This window comes from Gymnodraco acuticeps, unplaced genomic scaffold (assembly GCF_902827175.1).
Source record: "Gymnodraco acuticeps unplaced genomic scaffold, fGymAcu1.1, whole genome shotgun sequence".
NCBI lineage: Eukaryota > Metazoa > Chordata > Actinopteri > Perciformes > Bathydraconidae > Gymnodraco > Gymnodraco acuticeps.
Genome location: NW_022989756.1, coordinates 16,509 through 21,991, shown reverse-complemented (window position 1 = coordinate 21,991; position 5,483 = coordinate 16,509). Strand labels below are relative to the sequence as shown.

The 5,483-nt window shown below is 41.6% G+C and overlaps 1 non-coding gene across 1 annotated transcript; it reads right to left on the bottom strand.

The window, feature by feature from the left end:
• Positions 1–5,082: 5,082 nt before the first annotated feature.
• On the bottom strand, positions 5,083–5,164 carry trnas-aga. The gene has a single exon. It is a non-coding gene; the product is annotated as a tRNA-Ser (tRNA).
• Between the last annotated feature and the right edge of the window lie 319 nt (positions 5,165–5,483).

Below are 5,483 nucleotides of genomic sequence, written 5' to 3'. Positions count from 1 at the left end.
ATCCATGGTCTCCCAGATGTGTGCGTCACTCTTTAGTGTCCCCTGGTCTCCCAGCTGTGTGTGTCACTTTGTAGTGTCCCCTGGTTTCCGTTGTGTTTTGAGCTTCTTGCAGATTTTAGTACACGCTGGGCATGTTTCCTCAAGTTGGTGAAGATGTTTCTTCATGTGTTTTGGCAGATTTTTCTTTTGATATTTGCAGCGTTTCTGAAGCGGCAGCGTGTTTCTCCCTAAAGGAAATGTTTTGGGACGTTGCAGCGCGTTTGCACCTGTTGGTCACCGTATAATGACAATACAAATCCACCATATTGTTTTAATGATGTGCTGAGATTGACCCAATGCAGGCAGCACAGTGGAACTGATGAAAAGACTGTGTGTGTGTGTGTGTGTGTGTGTGTGTGTGTGTGTGTGTGTGTGTGTGTGTGTGTGTGTGTGTGTGTGTGTGTGTGTGTGTGTGTGTGTGTGTGTGTGTGTGTGTGTGTGTGTGTGTGTGTGTGTGTGTGTGTGTGTGTGTGTGTGTGTGTGTGTGTGTGTGTTGTTTTAGATAGCAGATATCCATCCCCCTCTATAGTGCCTCGATTGAAAAACCTTTAGTGAAAACATGTTTGTCATCGCTCTGGTCTGTGCGTCCTCCTGCATCCATCGCATGGATTTCTGCCAGATCACATGTTTGAGTCATGTTGTGAGAGAACTATATTTAGAGCAATAATCCAGAGGTTTTGGTCCTCGGCTGGGTAACGGAGCCTCGGGCAGACGCAGTGAAGTAGAGAGAAAGGTCAGGTCTGTTTCTGGAGAGCAGAGCCGCCTCCTAGACCAGAGATGGAAGTACACACATCCTTTACTCTAAGTAGAAGTACTGACTAAACTTCTTTACTCAAGTAAAAGTAAAGAGGCTTTGAAATGTACTTCAGTAAAAAGTACCCATAACTAGCAGCTGTTTTAAAGAGTACCTGACCTCCCTTTATATTAATAGAACAATAATGATCACGCCACCAAACACACATTCAGACTAAAGGAACCAGCCTGTTTGGAAAATGTGAGAAGTAGAAAGTACAAGTATTTGAGTTCAACATGTAAGAAGTAGAAAGTACAGGTATTTGAGTTCAACATGTAAGAAGTAGAAAGTACAGGTATTTGAGTTCAACATGTAAGAAGTAGAAAGTTCAGGTATTTGGGTTCAACATGTAAGAAGTAGAAAGTACAGGTATTTGTGTTCAACATGTAAGAAGTAGAAAGTACAGGTATTTGGGTTCAACATGTAAGAAGTAGAAAGTACAGGTATTTGAGTTCAACATGTAAGAAGTAGAAAGTACAGGTATTTGAGTTCAACATGTAAGAAGTAGAAAGTACAGGTATTTGAGTTCAACATGTAAGAAGTAGAAAGTACAGGTATTTGTGTTCAACATGTAAGAAGTAGAAAGTACAGGTATTTGGGTTCAACATGTCAGAAGTAGAAAGTACAGGTATTTGTGTTCAACATGTAAGAAGTAGAAAGTACAGGTATTCGGGTTCAACATGTAAGAAGTAGAAAGTACAGGTATTCGGGTTCAACATGTAAGAAGTAGAAAGTACAGGTATTTGGGTTCAACATGTAAGAAGTAGAAAGTACAGGTATTTGTGTTCAACATGTAAGAAGTAGAAAGTACAGGTATTCGGGTTCAACATGTAAGAAGTAGAAAGTACAGGTATTTGTGTTCAACATGTAAGAAGTAGAAAGTACAGGTATTTGTGTTCAACATGTAAGAAGTAGAAAGTACAGGTATTTGTGTTCAACATGTAAGAAGTAGAAAGTACAGGTATTTGTGTTCAACATGTAAGAAGTAGAAAGTACAGGTATTCGGGTTCAACATGTAAGAAGTAGAAAGTACAGGTATTTGTGTTCAACATGTAAGAAGTAGAAAGTACAGGTATTCGGGTTCAACATGTAAGAAGTAGAAAGTACAGGTATTTGGGTTCAACATGTAAGAAGTAGAAAGTACAGGTATTCGGGTTCAACATGTAAGAAGTAGAAAGTACATGTATTTGTGTTCAACATGTAAGAAGTAGAAAGTACAGGTATTTGAGTTCAACATGTAAGAAGTAGAAAGTACAGGTATTTGTGTTCAACATGTAAGAAGTAGAAAGTACAGGTATTCGGGTTCAACATGTAAGAAGTAGAAAGTACATGTATTTGTGTTCAACATGTAAGAAGTAGAAGGTACAGGTATTTGAGTTCAACATGTAAGAAGTAGAAAGTACAGGTATTTGTGTTCAACATGTAAGAAGTAGAAAGTACAGGTATTCGGGTTCAACATGTAAGAAGTAGAAAGTACATGTATTTGTGTTCAACATGTAAGAAGTAGAAAGTACAGGTATTTGAGTTCAACATGTAAGAAGTAGAAAGTACAGGTATTTGTGTTCAACATGTAAGAAGTAGAAAGTACAGGTATTCGGGTTCAACATGTAAGAAGTAGAAAGTACAGGTATTTGTGTTCAAAATGAAAGAAGTCAAAGTAAAAAGTCGTCAAAAAAATAAGTAGTGGAGTAAAGTACTGATACCAGAAAAAGTAACAAAGTATTTGTACTCCACTACTTCCCACCTCTGTCCTAGACACACCCTCCAACCTCTCCCCCTCTCCTCTCTTTTTTATGAAAAGCCCCCTGCAATGTCTCACGTCTTTGAAACACCTCACTGCAGTTAATATTGCATCAAAAGCAGTGGATATCAAACTGAATACATCTTCCCCGGTGCAACAAAGCACGCATGTGTGTGCACTACATAGGATGCAAAGCAGAGGGAGCCTAAGCCCCTCCCTGCTTTGCATACAGGCAGATGCAGCGTGCCTGTATGCAGTAACACTTCTCTAATCAAGCAGGTGGAGAGACTCAGGTGTGAATGGCAGCTGCAGCAGATCAACCACTGGTGCTTCTGCAAATCATGCAAATCCAGAGTGTTGCATCAGTGTGAGAGTCTCGGGGTGTTTCTCAATGTCGAGTAAGGCTGCTCCAGAGCCACTATTTCAAGCATACGAGTGCCGCCGAAGGACTGTTCCAATGTCCAGCATACTTGGAATTCTACCGAGCCCGGCGTACTTCGTTTGGAGAAATGTCGAGGCTGCACATGTGTAGACTCCGCGGTCTTAAAATCCCCACAATGCTTTGCGCACGGACCAATTTCCCCAAATGTGTGGCGGAAAATGTAAGGCGGGGCCTCTCATATTACGCACACTTGCTCACTTGCTCGCCTGGTCCACTCTTCGTTTTCCGAATGCCAGGAAGTATTCTTGCCTCGCTTCTGAAGCAAGACGCTCGGAAGACATGTGCTACCAAGCAAGCGTCTTCGAGATTGAGAAACAGCCAGGGTCTGTGTTCTTCATGCATTAACAGACACACCTCTTCCTCTGCAACAAATGGTCATTTTGATTATTTTCTCTATCATTCGATGGGTGGTTGGGTCTATAGACGGTAGAACAATGTGGATCAGTGTCCTCAAATGTCTTTTTTCCCCTCAAATATATAACAATAATCACTGACGAGTAAAGTTACGAGCATAGTCACATTAAAAAGCTGGAATCAGAACATTTTCCCAGTGTTTTTGTTGATGACACTTTTGGAGATTAGATGTTTGGTCTATAAAGTCAGAACATTTGAAAAAAAAGTCCGTTCTTTTTGTCCGCATCTCAAACACAATCGTTTAACTGTCACAGAGGAGTAAATAAACCAGAAGATATTCACATTTGAAGCTGGAATCAGATAATCGTACCTGTTTCTCCTCACAGAAACGGGTCAATCGATCATTTAAAATAGTTGGCAATTAATCAAAGAGTTGCCCATTTATCGAAGTGTTTTTGCAGTTCAAATCTTGTTATCCAAACACTACGAACACTCCTGTATGGTGTGTGTGTGTGTGTGTGTGTGTGTGTGTGTGTGTGTGTGTGTGTGTGTGTGTGTGTGTGTGTGTGTGTGTGTGTGTGTGTGTGTGTGTTTTACTGAGGTGTACACACGTCTGTCTGAGTGTCTGCAGCTCCATTCCCTCCCTTTGTTGTCTGTTTATCACCACAATGCAGCGCTGGGATAAATGGCTCTACAGTATGGAGCAGGGTCTTTTGGGGGGGGGCTTCGATTATCAACATTTTTATTTTTTTTGCACCCTTTTCATTTTCCTTTGTGGAGCATTGTGCTGTTATGGAAGCTGGCAGCCGGTAGAGAGGAGAGCACTCATCACACAAGGGGGGGGGGGATCACTGCGATACAGCGGCAGCTCTGGTCAGCTTTAATGTTTAATTCATGAAGAACTATCGAGATTTAACATGAAAGAGGTTTGAAGTGAAACCTGTGGCGTGGCCAGAAAGGGTTATTAAAAAAGGAAAGATAATTAGAATTGATCCCGTCTTAATTAAATCTTAAAAAGCGCCTTTTATGTATTTGTTTCCCCCCCCTCTCATGTAGTGAGTGCTAAAGGTTTTAGTGCATGTAAATGGTCTGCAGAGGCTAAAATCTGTGTTTCTCACCATGTAACAGTCGCACTCCTATTGGCTAGCGCTCCAACACATTGTACGTGATAGGCTAAAGGGGCGGGACATCTCTAAGCTGGTTGACCAATCACAACAGAGCCGGCCAGCTAACCAATCAGAGCAGACTGGACTCTGGTTTCAGACAGAGGGTGAAAAGAGGGGCTGAAAGCCTTTTATTAATCAGGGGTTCACTCTGGTGTTATTCACATCAAACACATTCTTTATTTAGAAGACCGTTGAGAACATGTCACCAGCTGCAATGAAACATGCAGTTACAGGGAGTGGTAAACATTTGCAATAAGGGAACAGTACATTGAAACCCTCCCCTTCTCATTGTCCTCTTTGCTTCCTGATGTGCATCTCATACAATGTTCATGAACTTTATACAATAATAAACACATATTTGTAAACATACATTTAGATAAACACATGCTTTAGTGAAGAGTGGCAGAGCATTTGTGTGACGCTCAGTGCACCTCTCCAGCTCTGAGTGTGTTGTTCCGATAAGGACTTGAACCGGTGACCCTTCAGCTCCCGATCAAAGTCCCCACAGAATGAGTTACTACCACCCCCCACCTCCCAAAAGTCAATTCGTTGTCGGCAGGATTTGAACCTGCGCGGGGAGACCCCAATGGATTTCTAGTCCATCGCCTTAACCACTCGGCCACGACAACTTATATTACTCTCCCACTGAAGCATCGACAGAATGCACACTGAACACTTCCTCCATGTTTGTCTAAGCACCTGCTCTGTACGACGTTGTGACGTATGCATACCAAGTCATTACAAAGCGCTTTAGGGCATGGTGATTCTTTATATGTGTTACTCATTCCCCAGACATGGTTGTAACGTCATTTGGTTTCTGTCGAGTTTACAAGGATAACGGTACGTTTTAAGACAACATGAGAAAATCTAAATGATTTTGACGGTATGTGTTGATTTAGGTTATATCAACACCCCTCAGGGACAGAACGGTTAGTCTTAGTAATTGTA